We start from the raw sequence: 14,844 nt of genomic DNA on the forward strand, positions 1-14,844 counted from the left end.
ATGTGTGTCTCTCATTCTGCACTCTAAAGGTACTGCTGAAAGACTAAAGCTCCTCAACATGAGCTTAACGACTTTCTAGTAAATAAAAATGTATTTTTCTATGAACTACAACAAGAACCAGTGATAATTTGGTACTAATGTGGTTTTAGAGTGGCTCATATATAAATTAAAACAGTAGAGAGATCACAATTCCTGATGAAAATTTGGACTTTTACTCCTTGTAGTGTGATGTTCATAAGAAAGATGTCTTTTAGCAGAYGTCTTTAAGCAGTCTTTTAGCAGAAAGACTTCTTTTTTTCTCTCTAATTTTGCAATTTCTTCTAAACTTATCAAAAATCAAGCCTTGCAGGGCAGCTTTGGTGTTAGATTTATGTGAGATAGCAGGCTGCCCAGTACACATAACATAATTATTTCTTGTACAATCAAGCTTTATCCATCCTGAGCTGCAATTAGACCCAGACTGGCTTGTTGGAGCTTGAATCTTTGCTCAGTCAGCCATAAAGTCCCTACTCCTGCTATAAAAAATTAATAGCTATAACATGAACATTTAAGAGCATCTGGCTACTGCCCATGCAGTGGCTACAGGCTTGGAAAGCTGCGGCAGAGGGACTGTGGAAAAATCATGCAACAGTTTTGTGTAGGATCAGCTGTGGAAAAAAGGTCTCTTGAAGCTTCTATGAGACCTGCCTGGGGAGCTGGCACAACAGGTGGTGTGAGTTTGTTGTTTTTTCCTGCTAGAATAAATAGGTTGAAGATGGGGAACCTGAAAGGAGTTTTAASCATCCATTTATTTCAGCTGAAAACCGTCTACACCATCTGTGAAATCAGCTGTAAAATGTGCTGTGAGATCTGGAGCGCTTTTCTCTGAAAGACATAATAGAAGGGCAAAATAWAAACATTACCATTCTATTAGATATCATTGTTAAGAAATAAAATATATAAAATAGTCTATTCTTCTTGCAATGCATCCAGAAAAGTGTATTGAAAGAAAAATTTCATGCTGCTAGTTCTTTATGGATGTTATTCTTAACTACTGGTCTAAGCTCTAACCACTAATTTTCACATGGAAAATAAAATCAAGGAAAGTGTAAATCCTTGATCAGATATAGCCTTAGCTAAAATTAAAGGGCTGTGTCCCATGCCTGAGTCAGAGCCYCTAAACTGAGAAATTCATTATTAGTAATAAAAGAATCTGCAACCACATTATTTGTGGATTAGGTCAGGCAATATCTGAGGGGATGGAAGCACATAGGACTAGGCTGGGTTTTGTAAATATGTCCCCATTGCAATCAATATAATTCATCACTATTTTGGCCCTCTTCTTAAGTCCAGAGAAGAGCTACACAGAATTACTTTTCCCCTTCAATACTGTACAAACGATATTAGCACTCCCAACAGCTCCAAAGAAGCTTCTGTTTTTGCCTGAGACTGACAATTCCYTTCCTCTCCATCCTTTTTCTGAGCATTTATTGCAGAATCTCCAGGAACAGAAATTTTAAGCAGCAACAAAAATAGTCAGCCACTCTGTTCATGGAATAATCAACTTCCTTTTCATTTTMTAACATTTTTGCCATACACTAATTTTAAAGCATTCTAAAAACATTGATTGTTCAGGCTTCACAATAGAAACTGCCATTAAAGAAAGTTATGGGACTTGGCAAGGCTTTTACAGTATTATCAAAGCTGTAGTTTAAGGTAACTCGGCTCCAAGTACTCTCCTTCCTCTCTGTAACCTGAATCTTCTTCAGTTCAACAATCTGTTGGTGAGCAAAGTTTCCTCCCACTCCATCCCATTTTAGCCCTTCTGCATTAATCAGTTCTATTTGGATTCAGGCTCGAAAGCCTCTAGAAGCAAAGCTTTAGTGTACAGAGTGTAAATAGCTGCTTCCTCCCGTTCTAGATGGCAGCAGCTGCAGCAGCCATGGCTTTAAAAGCCAGGACAAGGATGAATTAAAAGAGGAAAGGGCTGTTTGTTACTCCAGAATGCTTTACTGCATATGGCTGATTTACACGTGTCTTACTCTCTTGGTATCCCACTGATACTTAACCACCAGATTGGGTCAAAAAACTTGTCTGGGCACTAAGAGTTATGGGTGGAAAGAGATTTACTGCTGGAACAAATATGTCATGGCTTTTCAGTGATCATTTATGATTTAATTTTAGGGTGCAGTCTTTACAAATTCTGAGAACCAACTTATTTGCCATTCAAACACACCCAACGAGATTAGTAAGAGCAGAGAATTCTGAATTTAAAAGAAAAAGAAATTCCAGTAAGATGGAATGAAGGCTTCTAAATATCTGTCTCCTGTTGGAATTTTCTTCAAACTTGAATGCTCCAGCATGCAAAATTGTATGTCACAGCAATACATGTCAGTTTGTGCCTGAAGAAATGCTGGACTAGAACCTATCCCTAAGCTGTTAATTTTCTGTAGAGCCACTCCCAAACTTATTCCAAGAGAGCTTGCTCTGTTTACCTTCAACATTTTTCATGCCATCAGATGGCTTAAGCTGAAAACTTCTGGACAATTTGGGAGAATATTTATCATAAATTATGCAATGGAAGAGTTTCTTAAGACTGAAATTTTGTGCAGAGTTTTTGCACATGGGACAGTCCATGTACACTTGTGGACTTGCAAAGATGAAGCTTCATCCCCAGTGGACTTTTACAACTGGAAAAGTGCAGCCATGCAGCCTGGAGCAGACTTCCAGCTCTCAAAGCAGCAGGATTTTCATGCATTTAGGGCTCAGTCAGGATCCTGCTCATCCATTCAGAAATCAACTTTGTTTTAGCTCCTTGTGTGACTGATACCGGTTGTCTCCCAAGAATTTTGGTGCTAGCCCCAAGATGAGGAAGAAAAGTTGWGGAACTGAAACAAAATGAAGACTTGGATAGATTTCACAGGGTCTTATAGTGAAAGGAAAATGGGAAATGGSTTTAAAYTGAAAGAGAGTAGATTTAGACAGGACTTTGAGAAGAAATTCCTCCTTGTGAGGAGGWATTCACTCGTTGAGGCAAAAAGACTGTGATGGCAATTTGGAGATGCTGCTCTACATCCTCAGCTAAAACACAAGAGGATCCATTTGCACAAGAGGATGAACTTAGATTAACAGATTTAAAAAGTGCCTGAGGGAATTTATACATCACGATTTGGGCAGCAAAGGGAAAAATTAGGTCTTTTACGAATATCAGGCATTGATAGGCAGCACATACTTTATGGGCTGAGGAGGCTGCACTGGGAAGCAGCAGAAAAAAAACACGCGGGGACATGGACTGAAGGCACTTGCAGGAGTGAAATTCTGCAGGGACAGATCGAACACCAGGGCACACTCTGTGAGCAAGGACTGTAACTCTCAGCTCTCACGTTCCAGRCAGAGCTGATGACGGCTGCAGAGGTCAGGCTGACTTTTATTCTCTTTCTGGGGATGCATTTTGTGTTTGCTCCTCTTCTCTGAAGGCAGGGATGARGCAAAAATAGCAGGACTGTTAAAAAAAAGAACAAAACAACAAAAAAAAAGAAAACAAAACAACAACCTAAGAATCAGACAGCTTATTTGTTCTTTATTTCAGCTGTTGAGGATATAGTTACAGTTCTTGCTTTAGAGAGAGGAGAAGAAAGTTGAGATCTTGCAGAGGATGAAGCTCTATTTGAATGAAAGAAAGATGCTGATTTAAGGGTGCACGTAGTTAAAACTGCTACCAGGACTAGATATGAAGACCCCATCTATTCTTAAGCCTGGAATGTAAAACTCCCCTAAGGCTGTTAGACATAGAATTAATTTCTCCTTTCAGATTATTGTAGCTCACAATTAATACCAGAGAACAAGCTCATTCAATCCCCCCCCAGAAAACCATGCTGACAAATACAGTTTGTCTATCCAGGTGCCTTCTACTTTTTTCATAGTGTCACAGGCTGTCCCCAGAGCTCAGGTTTGTCAGAGCTGGTGGCAGGGAGGGTTCATCATCCTCTGCCCTGGTCCTTCTGAGCAACCTGGGTTGGCATTGGAATGAGCTGAGCTTKAAGACCCTTTCCAACCCAAAYCACTCTGTGACTCTCTGACTCTGTGATTCCAAWGCCCAAATGCCTGTTCTGCTTCTTTTTTCTGCCAGAGGTGCATGTTGGATCTCTTGTTCTTGTACTTGACATCTGGGGTCTGTCTTCAATTTGGAGAGGGCTCATCCCTGTCCAGCAGCTCTCTGTGACCAAAGGACAGAAAAGCCCACCTCAGTTCACAAGTCCTTTTGCCATCCTTCAGGGAGACTTTTTTCCTGTGGTTTTGAGTATCTTCCTTTGGAGAACAGAACCTGTGCCTTGGCTAAGCCCAACACAACTGAGATATATTTTTGCTCTCTGCTCTACCCTCCTCCTCTGCAGCTGATACTGATTGCAGCACTTTTTACCCTTTTCTTCCACAGCACATCATCAGCTTCATGGCTGTTTCATTTGCTCTGGGCTGTGTGAGAATTCCATGGACAGATGCCTCCTCGGGTCTCATTCATTTAAAATTGTTAGTGYGAGAAAAATTGCTTCTTGAAGGAAGAATAAGGATCACTGATGATAACACAGYAGGTCCTGTGGTGCTTTGCCAAGGTGGGCAACGTGATCATCACACTTCAGATGGGGAAGTGAAAAGCAGAGACACATGAAGTGATAAACCCAGGGACTTACAGCAGATAAGAGCAATCTCTGAGACACAGACTATTGCTTTATTCTTTATGCAAAATGTCTTTCCATTTTTCAGTGTCAAAATTCCTTTGAAAGAAATGGTCTGGACTTATCTTGCCTTCTCTGAGCTTCACTGTTTCCACCCCAGCTKCAGTGAATAAAATGCTGCTTCTTGCCATTGACTCGAAATTGTAGCATTCCTGAGACTTTTGTGTAATGGTGAGAAAACAAAGAATTTGCTCCATTCCTGTTTTCCATGATGTGAAATCTGAAAGAAATATGAATGGTACTCTGCTAYACCATTTATTGTACTTGAACAAAAGTACAACTTTGAAATCCCTAAGGTGTGGAGGGATGGAGTACCAAAAGCCTCATAAATGGTAAAATGATGACCTTACTGAAATCCAACTGCCTGCAAACAGAATTGGATGTATTCCCCTCCATCTGTTATCAGATTTTTTGTTTGTTTATTTTTAGAAGGATGCATAAGTAATATTTAATATTTTGCTTAGTTGAAAGAAAGCCAAGCTTTGTGCTTTGCATAAAAAAACCACCATCTTAGAAATGTTAATTTTCCAAATGTTACAGAAAGTTATTTATTACTTTCTTTGAAAGGACATATCTGAAAATATCAGTCTTTAATTTCGTAATTATGGGAAGTTACAGCCAGAATCCCACTCCAGCATAGGGGATTCTCTATTTTCCGCAGAGAGCTGGGATGTATCAGCATTTTCTTGGAATTCAAGTGAACTTAAAAACCAAAGGACTTCAGRCAGAAGGGGATCTCTGTGGGATCTCAGACCAAGGCCTCAGATTCATCTCTCAGATCACAGAGGAGAGAGAAATATTTAAAAAAAAAAACCCGAGTCTGTTCTTATTAAATTGTCGGTACATTTATTGTACAGTTATTTTATTTTGATTCATGAGAACTACAGGTAGATGTAGCCCAAAAGGGTTACTGGTGATGCCCAACATCAACTTCATTGACTTGTACATGAAAAGTTGCTCCACTAGTGAACCAATAATGACCAATTCAGTAGGTACATCTTTACTGTGTATTAGCACACTGTTTTATATGTGACTCTCACCTCTTGGAAAATAAAGGCTTACATGCRCTGAGGTAACTAGATTACTTTCTTCCCCCTCAGAAATTTTTCTCCASTTTCCATTTTAGAAAGGATTTAAATGTACTGATTTGTTTTTTCTTTAAAATTGCTGTGCACACATCTGGGCTGGYTCTGTATTATTCTRTATATTTAGTATACATGGATTATTWATTAATGTTCTGTAARTAAGAGGGCTCAACCCACAAATCAAGCAGACACTTCAATCTGCACTATTTTAGCTTAGYATCTCACTGAGTTAATGAACTACCATAAGTAATTATATACCATTTTTAGAGTTGAAAACAAATTTACCTAAGAAAGAAAGTCTGACTTTGGTGGGGATTGCCCTACAATACGATGAGCAACAAAAAGACCACAAATGTTCTGTGCWCTTGCTCACAGCTGAAGTCTGATGAAATGTGTCCTGGTGGCCACAATGCTTGCACTGCACTTGCCAGCTCTGTATCCTCACAGGACACAAATCCATGGATTTTGCCAGTCTCCAGCACCTTTACATGYTCCTGAGAGGTAGAGCTCAGCTATGGTTTTCCCAGAAGATGCTGAGTCAAATTCCAGTGACGAGAAAATACAGTCCTAACAAATAGGAATTTAGCCCTTTATGCTTCTCTAATTCACAGAAACCTCAGAATTTAGAAGTAGAAGGACTGAAAGCTCGAATGGGTGAAACCATGGGGATAACAGAGAGTAATTGTGAGGAGCATSTATACCTGAGAATTGTCCTCTGAGCCAGCACTTCAAAGAGTCTGTTGGCATGACAGTTTTTATCACAGAATAAATATTACATTATTTGCTCTCTGTATAATGTCTTCCCTACCTGAAAATCCACCAGCTCTGTTACTTAATATGTGCTTTAGTTGCCATGCCTCACCCCTTATCTACCACAAGTTTAATACAGGTTGTTCTTCCCCAGAGTTCTGTGATGGCTTTGTAACTGCAAACTTTCTATGTTCCATGTGCCTGTCACATGGAGTTATCAAAAATATCAAAAAAATCACAGTTATCAAAAAATGTTTCAGACATTTGCATTCACTAGAGAATTTGAGTATTCAAAATTTTAAGGTATTTCTCATACCATAATCTTTACAAAAATTCATTGGCTAGAATTTTCTGAATTATCTTTTAATAGGAAACACACATTTAGATCCSTCTAACAGTTTAGCCCCTCCCTTAGCACTGGTCTTTTCAGGATTTTGTCCCTTGTTTGTTAAACAGAGGTCAGAGTTTCCTTCTCAGGGRTGTTATGAGAATTAATGCAATGCAGAATGATTTTACAATGACTGGACAACCAAGACAAGTGGATAAGTACCAGTTACATACACACACGTGATTTTTCTCTCCTTATTTCTCTCCTGTAAATTTTTGCTCTCTTGGAAAATACCTCCATGGATCTTGAAAACAAGGAGATCTTSAAAAAAATATTATTTTCTTCTGTACCTGCACAGGTTCTCTGCAGGTGTTTTGCCAGTGGTTAATTTATGACACACCATGAGGTGCAGTGTTAAGGCAAAAATAAACTCCTGGCTCTTCACTATTACTTTCCAAGTGCTCATTTACTCTGGTTTTAGGAAGATGCTACATATACAGAGTAATTCATTTTCCAGTCCTAATATTATCATTTTGAATTCAAAAGGGACTCAATTAGTCATCATTACAGTTTAATGGCCTGAAACACTTTAGTGTTAATAAGTACCTGGGAAAGCAAACTCCTACCTCTTCTCATTTATTCAATTACGTGAATTTTGCAATAGGAAAGTTTGAAATTTTATAACAGCAGTAGGTATGAAAATTTATATTCTCATTACATTCATTCTCTGTAGCTTCACATAATGTCAAGAAATAATGCCCAGGTTCTTCCCTGTCTCCCCCGATGGAGGGGAACGAATATGCTGGGCAATATATTTTCCCTGATTATTGATTAGAAGAGACAAAAGCATTGGTGATTTTTAATCTGTTGTGATGCAAAGGCTGGTCTGGCCTCCCTGGAAGCGACTGGAATGTTTTCTTCATTTGCTTCATTTTACTGAGCTATTTTTTAATGTGAAATGGCAACCAAACGATCATCGTGGCTTTTATGGGCCAGGAGAGCAATCTTTTGCTTTTTAGTTTTGCTTCAGGACTCTGCAGACTTTCTCATACTCCCTCATATGTGGGAGGAAGGTTATGCAGTGGTGTAACCTCAAATACATGAGCTTCAACCTGTGAAGGAAAAAAACCCGCCGGTTTAGGAAGATGATGCTCAAACTTCATAGAGTACACACAAATACACAGACTTTTTTACATGAAAGTGATGTCTCGGGAATATAAATAGAAGTTTGAGAGGTCTCTGTTGTAGACTTCTGGAATCTCATTTCAAAAGGATTTATGAAATTAATTGAATCTGTGTTTTATGGTCAGAAACYACTGCATGGCTGTAGCTGTTTATGGTTACAACTCAGTGCCTTGSCACATGCTCAGCATGAAATACAAGCAGGATCTTTCTCTACACATTTATTGTTTGCAGGATCATGTCCAAATCATGTTACAAGCAATTACACCACACAGAGCTTGAGTATTTATCTGGTTGTATAGACAGATTATCATATTCTTTGACTGTAAATTCCCTTTGGTTCACAAGAACYCCTGTGCTCTTCTGGAGGCAGTCAGCTTTCTGCAGACTCTTGAGAATATTAATGTCTCACACACATGCACAGARWGTATTTATTGGGTGACACAATCTTYRTTATAATGGCTGGGGGTGCTGAGTGTGCAGTTGCAGGGTTGTTCTGTTGGATCCTTCTTTAAGGATGCACTTACAGATCAAATTACTGATGGGAAGGAAAGATTTCCCACCAAGTTCCAAAAATCATAGCAAAGGACGTGGTAAAAATGGTGAGTGCTGATTTGAGTGGATGTTGAGTGAACCCAACATTGTATTCCCTGTAAACTCATTAGCTAGAAAAATAAAAGCTCTCACATTCATTTATTTTAATTCATCCTGTGCTGCTTCACCTTAGACTSAAAACTGGAACTGATTGCTTCCATATATTTTGTAATCTACATGRCCTTTGTCATCTCTGAGAACCTCATAATCTTGCATAGATGTTTTAACAAAATCTCTGTAGGATATTAGAAACATTATCCCATTCCACAGGTGTGGGTCTGAGGTACAGAGGAAATTGTGGCTTGTCTTCACTGAGTTCCAGTATGACGCAATCAATACTTGATTTGTGATTGGGCACACAAAAAAAATGTTCAGGCACTACTGAAAAAGTGTTTTTAGGCTGATCTGTTGTGTTGGAGTGATTTGGACTGAAAGTGGAATGCTACTGTCAGGGATACTCAAAATTTCAGCATCTGGAGTTGGAGTAACTCACTGAACTCATCACTGTGGGCAGCCCCAGAGCTCTTGGTTGGGGCAGTCCCTCTGTCCAGAGCTGTTTCTGACAGAATAATGTGGGTCTGTYAACAGCACACTGCAGTGAAGACAAACCACCATGGAAATTTTGTAAGGAAGTTGAAAGAGAAAGCAGCCTGAGTGTCCTGAATCTCACCTGTTTTCTGTCCAATGTGTGAACTGAAGAGTTTATGTGCAGACATTGTTGCTAACAGACAAGAATCTGATGTTGCATATTTTTCATTAATGACTAGAATGAATGAGAAAATATCCCCAACAATTCCTCCCCTGATGATTTGTGAAGGCTTCCCTTCAACAGTAAATATTATCACTGATGATGTTAATGAAGACATTAGTTTCACAGCATTTGAAGTACTGAAACACTCCACTGTTAACTAGCCTAGTGGGGTTTATGCTAATGTAAAATGTAATAAAGTGGAGGCCACTATCTCTTTAAGCTGAAAGAAAGGAAACTTGTTTCTACTTCCAAGGGATGCCTAGTGTGTGCTTATCTAATTGACTGTGTATTTTGTCTAGGTGTTGAGGGAAAGCTAAGAGAATGAAGGCTCTAAATCCCCAGTGGAAGCATGATATGGCGATGCAGTGCTGGTGCTGAATTGCTCTCTCTGATGGCTCTATGGGAGTGGATAGCACTGAGTCTTCATTGCTGGGTTTTAGCAGTTGCTGCTGTCTCGGATCAGCATGCCACAAGCCCCTTCGACTGGCTCCTCTCTGATAAGGGACCCTTCCATCGCTCACAGGAATACACAGATTTTGTGGACAGAAGTCGACAGGGATTTAGCACAAGATACAAGATTTACAGGTATGAAGCAAAGGGAAAGCAATTGCAGAGATGTCATCSTTAGAAGCTGTAAATTGTCAATAAGGGTTTCCTTAAGGGAAAGGTCCAGTTGTGGGAACAAATTCATAGACACCAAATTCATTGCTGAAATATATGCAAGGCCACTGTGTGTTATGGAAATGCTGCTTTTGTTGTTTCTGTTTTGTTTGAAGATCTTTTGATAATTGATTGTGTTGCTCTGAAAAACTTTCTTGTTTGCTACCTACCTCTACCCTGTCCTAATGATACAACCAAAAATGTGCTAGGCATTCAAACACCACCTTTGGTTGCAGAGGGATCACCTTTGATCATGCATGGAGTCTGATTGCTTTCCATGTGTCTCACTAAGACATAAACTGAGGCTTTAAGAAYGAAATTGTGGCTCTGCGTATTCTGCTGACAGAACAGACTTCATGGTTCAAAGGAGGGCGTTTTCAAAAGTGRCTCAAAAATGTTTAATGTCAGTTTATGTCAATGCTTTGAAAAGGGGTGTTCTCTTCCCTGAGTGACTGAGTGATAACAGCCACTGTGAATTTTAACTGAGGTTGCAGGTGTTTGGTCCGTCACAAATCTCAGCATTAGGCTGGCCCAATTCAGACTGAGAAAAGAAAAAAGCAGGGAAAGACTTCAAAAATATAGGTCTGCCTGACAGTTTGGGCCTTGCTGTGGAATTGCTTCAATGATATGCTTGTAACTTGTGAGTTTCTGATTTCTGAGACAGAATTGGTGAAATATCTTCTCAATCATTTGCAAAGGGTGTAAATCAGTAACATCCAATAGCATTATCAAGGACATGGGAAGGAAAACAGGAGTTCAGTCCAACAGGAGTGACCTAATGGTAAATAGACCGAAGGGGAGAAATGAGAGACCAGGAGAGATTAAGGACTGAGAAAATAAATCTATAAGCAGAGATATTTTTCATTTCATATTGTGATAGATCCCTCCCAACAGCCAAAGGAAAGAGGGGCAGCAGGACAGTACAGTGCAGGTTTTCAGCTTCCCTAATACCTGTCCATCCTACAAACACAGACCATGTWTGGGAAGACACACACTGATTTCACTGAAAAGCATGGAAGGGTTTGGGCAAATGTCAMACCTCTTTCAGGCTATTCTTCCCTAGTAATATCCAGTCCTTTTGAAGAAGGTAAGAGTGATATAAGCCTATATGTTTATTATATTTACTTCAGTGTCCAGTGGTCTGTGATAAAAGTGTCGGCCTCAGTCTGCAAAGGTTTTATTTTAAGGAATTTGCTTTATTTTGGTTTCCCAAATACATGCAGTAGAGGGCACTCTGTTGCAGGTCAATTTTGCAGTKGGCTCCTTTGCCATATACAGAGAAATTAAACACATTTTGAAAATAAAGTGTGATTTGGAAATATGCTTGATGAAGTGGCTTGTCTTAACAGAACAGCATTGCCCAATATTTACTGCATTTTAAAAGCCAGCTGTCAGGACCAATAATGTAAAGCCAATAATGCAGAGACTGAGGCAGCATATTTTATTCCCATTATTCTGTATTAGTCAACACTGAACCGAAATTATCTTGCTAAAACATGAAAGATGGAATTGTATTTCATTTGAGCTCTTACAATCAGGTCCTTGTGAATTTTTCTCCTCTCGGTCATCATAACAACAACATCGTTAAGTTTCACAGATCTGTAATCACATTGCTAATATTTATTTGGGTTTGTACATTGGTTTCAATTGACTTTAATTTACACAGTCCCACAGAAAATGTTTCTCATGTTTAGCTCCATTCTGTGCYTATTCCCTTCAAGAAATGAGCCAGGAAGTCAAAAGAGGCCCAAAAAATTTAAAAAGCTGCAATTTTTTGATTTAGCCCACCAAAACCAAATCTTATTGCAAAGTTTCCTTGCAAGTAGTGCAGAATAACATGACCTTGTTACAAACCACACACTGTAAATTTAATCCCTGTTGCTTTTCTACGAGCTTCCCCGGGCTGTAGGACCTGGAGCCTAATTGTCTCTTCATTCCCTCACCTGTCTTCTGTCTAATGAAAGTGATCCCTCAGGGCCAGGTCCGTATTTGGAGAGAGGTAAAGAAGGGGAAAGCACTTGCCTGCAGGGATTCAGTCCTAATAAGGAGGGAGAAAGATGCTGACAGAGCCCCTCCAGTCCCTGAGCTCTTCCTTCAGCCCTCAAACCGCACACATGAGATGTGGTATTTAAAGAGTGAGGGTGAAGGGAAGTCTTCTCCCTTCATTTCAAATCCATGTCAGGTCAAAATCCATGGGACTGAGGATGAGTGAGATGTGTAGGGTGAGGGACTGCAGAGGACTGTGTCCCACTTAAGCCCTTCCTGGCAGGATGTTCGTAGCACAGTGGGGTCACACAGAAAATTACTGAAGATCTTTTTTTTTGTGTTTTTTTTTTTTAATGGCACAAATGTGGCAAGTTGCTGCAGGCTCCCCAAAGCTGTGCCCTCTCTTCTGGGGAAGGGGCTGGCTCCAGAGGACCCAAAGGAGCTTTGGGCAGTAGCAGCTCTCCTCCTGTGTCTCCAGACTGACAGCATCCAGCCTTGCACAAGAGATGACCAGTTGTATCTCTCTGCCAAAACCCAGCAAGTCCTGCTGCCCATGGCAACCAACTTAGGATGACCAACCTCATGCTGGGACTGTTTGTCTACAGCTAACAGAAATGAAATGGTCTCAATAAAAATAACATAAACCCAGCCCATAGGAGCTGCACATATTCCATGTTGTGTTTTAAGGTGTGTTGGAGGAGATTTCAGCAYGAGACTGCTGTCTGATTTTTGCTTTCCAACAATGGAACAATTATTCAGTGACTAGAATGATGTTTTGATTTCCTCTCCATTTGCAGTCTCAGGAGAGGCAGTAATGATGTAGAAAAAAAAWAAATCTCAGTGGAATCTGTAACATCCCAAAGATTTTATTTCATTCCCCCATTAATAACATCCTCTATTTTAATCAAAATCATATTAAAAAGCAGCATGGTATTCTGCTTTTGTTTAAATCAGGTAACACATTTTTCTTTAAATACCTAAGTTGCAGGTACAAAGGCCTTTGTCCTGCACTGTTGTTTGACACTGGTTTGAATGGGATTGAGGTCACACACTGCAGGCCCATGGAAGATACAATATGATTAAAATCAGATAATAGGACAGAGAACTGGAAAAGCACCCAGCAGAGAGAATAACAAAGAACATTTAAATGGAGTTCACTTGGAGGAAACATTGTCATTATTTCTCAGCTATTGAGTAAAAACAATGTTGTGCTAATTCTTCTATTTCGGTCACTTGCGTGGCAGGAGACAGACTGATTTTAAAGTTTAATTTCACATAYGGCAATTGTTTTTCATAATACTCAGTAGGCTTACTTTTTTCAGTTCTTATTTTACATAACTTGTTTCCATTTAAAATACATAGGGTCAGACTTTGAATCTAAAACAAGAAATTTGATCACTCAATGGATGGTGTGCTAGCTTTTCTTTTTTTCACAGAATCACAGACTGGCTTGCATTGGAAGGGACCTTAAAWATCACCCAGTTCCCAYAGCAGGGACATCTTCCTCTATCCCAGAGTGCTCCRARCCTCKTCCAAYCTGGCYTTGGACATTTCCAAAGGATCCAGGGGCAGCCACARCTTCTCTGGGCACCCTGTGCCAGGGCCTCCCCACCCTCACAAGGAACAACATCCAGTCTAAATTTACCCWTTTTTATCTTAAAGCCAAGTTCCCTGTTTGTATATCAATGAGGAAGAAAACAACTGCTTTGTACCCACACCCTCTGGTCACTACCAGCAGGTGTTCATCTGACACAAATCTGTTACAAACCGTAGGGACAAAGCCAAAGATTTGCACCAAGGAGCACACTGATAACTGTGRTTTAACTGTGCCAAATTTCTAATAAGAGGTGTTAACTTTGGTATTTTTTCARATGTAAAAGTTACACTTTTTCTTAACTTGATATCTGGCTTTYGTAGCATGAAATAATCATGTGATAAAACCAACACTGATTATGGGAAGGTACCAATAGAAAAATCAATTGTCACCCATATTTTATTCTTTACATTAAAATTCTTCCATGTTCATGGGCAAACAAGCTGATTCTCCCCAAGGCCAAGAGCTTACAGAGTTACAAAGTTGAAAGAGACAAATATATATGAAATAATGTTTTAATTTGGTATTGCAGARCACTAAATAACTGATGTTACTGACATTGCTTTAAGTTGGAAATGGTGGGCTGGTTGTGTTGATGAAATGGCAGTGTTCTATTCCCTTTAACCCTCCAAAGGAAATACCCTCTTGCAATAAATTTTAAARTAGCCACAGTTTTTGGTAGCATTCATCGTCACTGATCTATGAAGAAAAATGCCAAGAAAGCACCTGGATGGTTTCTGAAAACCTCTAGATTCATGGGAATTCTGTGTCAACATTTCATGGAAGGTGGTGCCTGTAGTTAGTATCAATAAGTACTTTGGCAAAGAAGTTTGTAATTTGTTATTTAATACACAAAGGGAGTGCTGTGCCTCTTATGTAAATCAGCTACCCAGACAAAGGAATTTAAATCCAAACAGAAGGAGATGAGAGGTTACCAGGATGGAAAGAGTGATTGTGAAATTATGCAAAGAACCTGCATTGTATCAGAAGAGGTAATTTCCACAGAGATAGGGAAGCATTCATGCTATCAAATAAGGTCCTGAGGAAATCTCCTCAGGGATACTGCAGACTTTTGTTGAAGCAAAATGATTTAAAATCTTAAACAGATGTGAAAAATCAGCGGAAGAAAGAGCCTTGCTTTTTCTTTCAAGGTGGAAATATTTAGGGGGAAAAAAGGGAACTGAAAGAGGGCACAATTCCTG

At 39.5% G+C, this 14,844-nt stretch overlaps 1 long non-coding RNA gene across 1 annotated transcript in view; it reads left to right on the forward strand.

The window, feature by feature from the left end:
* The window catches only part of LOC130582573 (uncharacterized), a 106,632-nt gene that overhangs the window by 4,065 nt on the left and 87,723 nt on the right, over window positions 1-14,844 (forward strand). Inside the window, exon 2 of the long non-coding RNA XR_008966320.1 lies at window positions 9,702-9,987. This is a non-coding gene — a long non-coding RNA (uncharacterized LOC130582573). The remainder of the gene's footprint in view (window positions 1-9,701; window positions 9,988-14,844) is intronic.

This window comes from Malurus melanocephalus, unplaced genomic scaffold, assembly GCF_030028575.1.
Source record: "Malurus melanocephalus ecotype Western Australia unplaced genomic scaffold, MMel_1.1 scaffold_507, whole genome shotgun sequence".
NCBI classification, from domain to species: Eukaryota; Metazoa; Chordata; class Aves; order Passeriformes; family Maluridae; genus Malurus; species Malurus melanocephalus.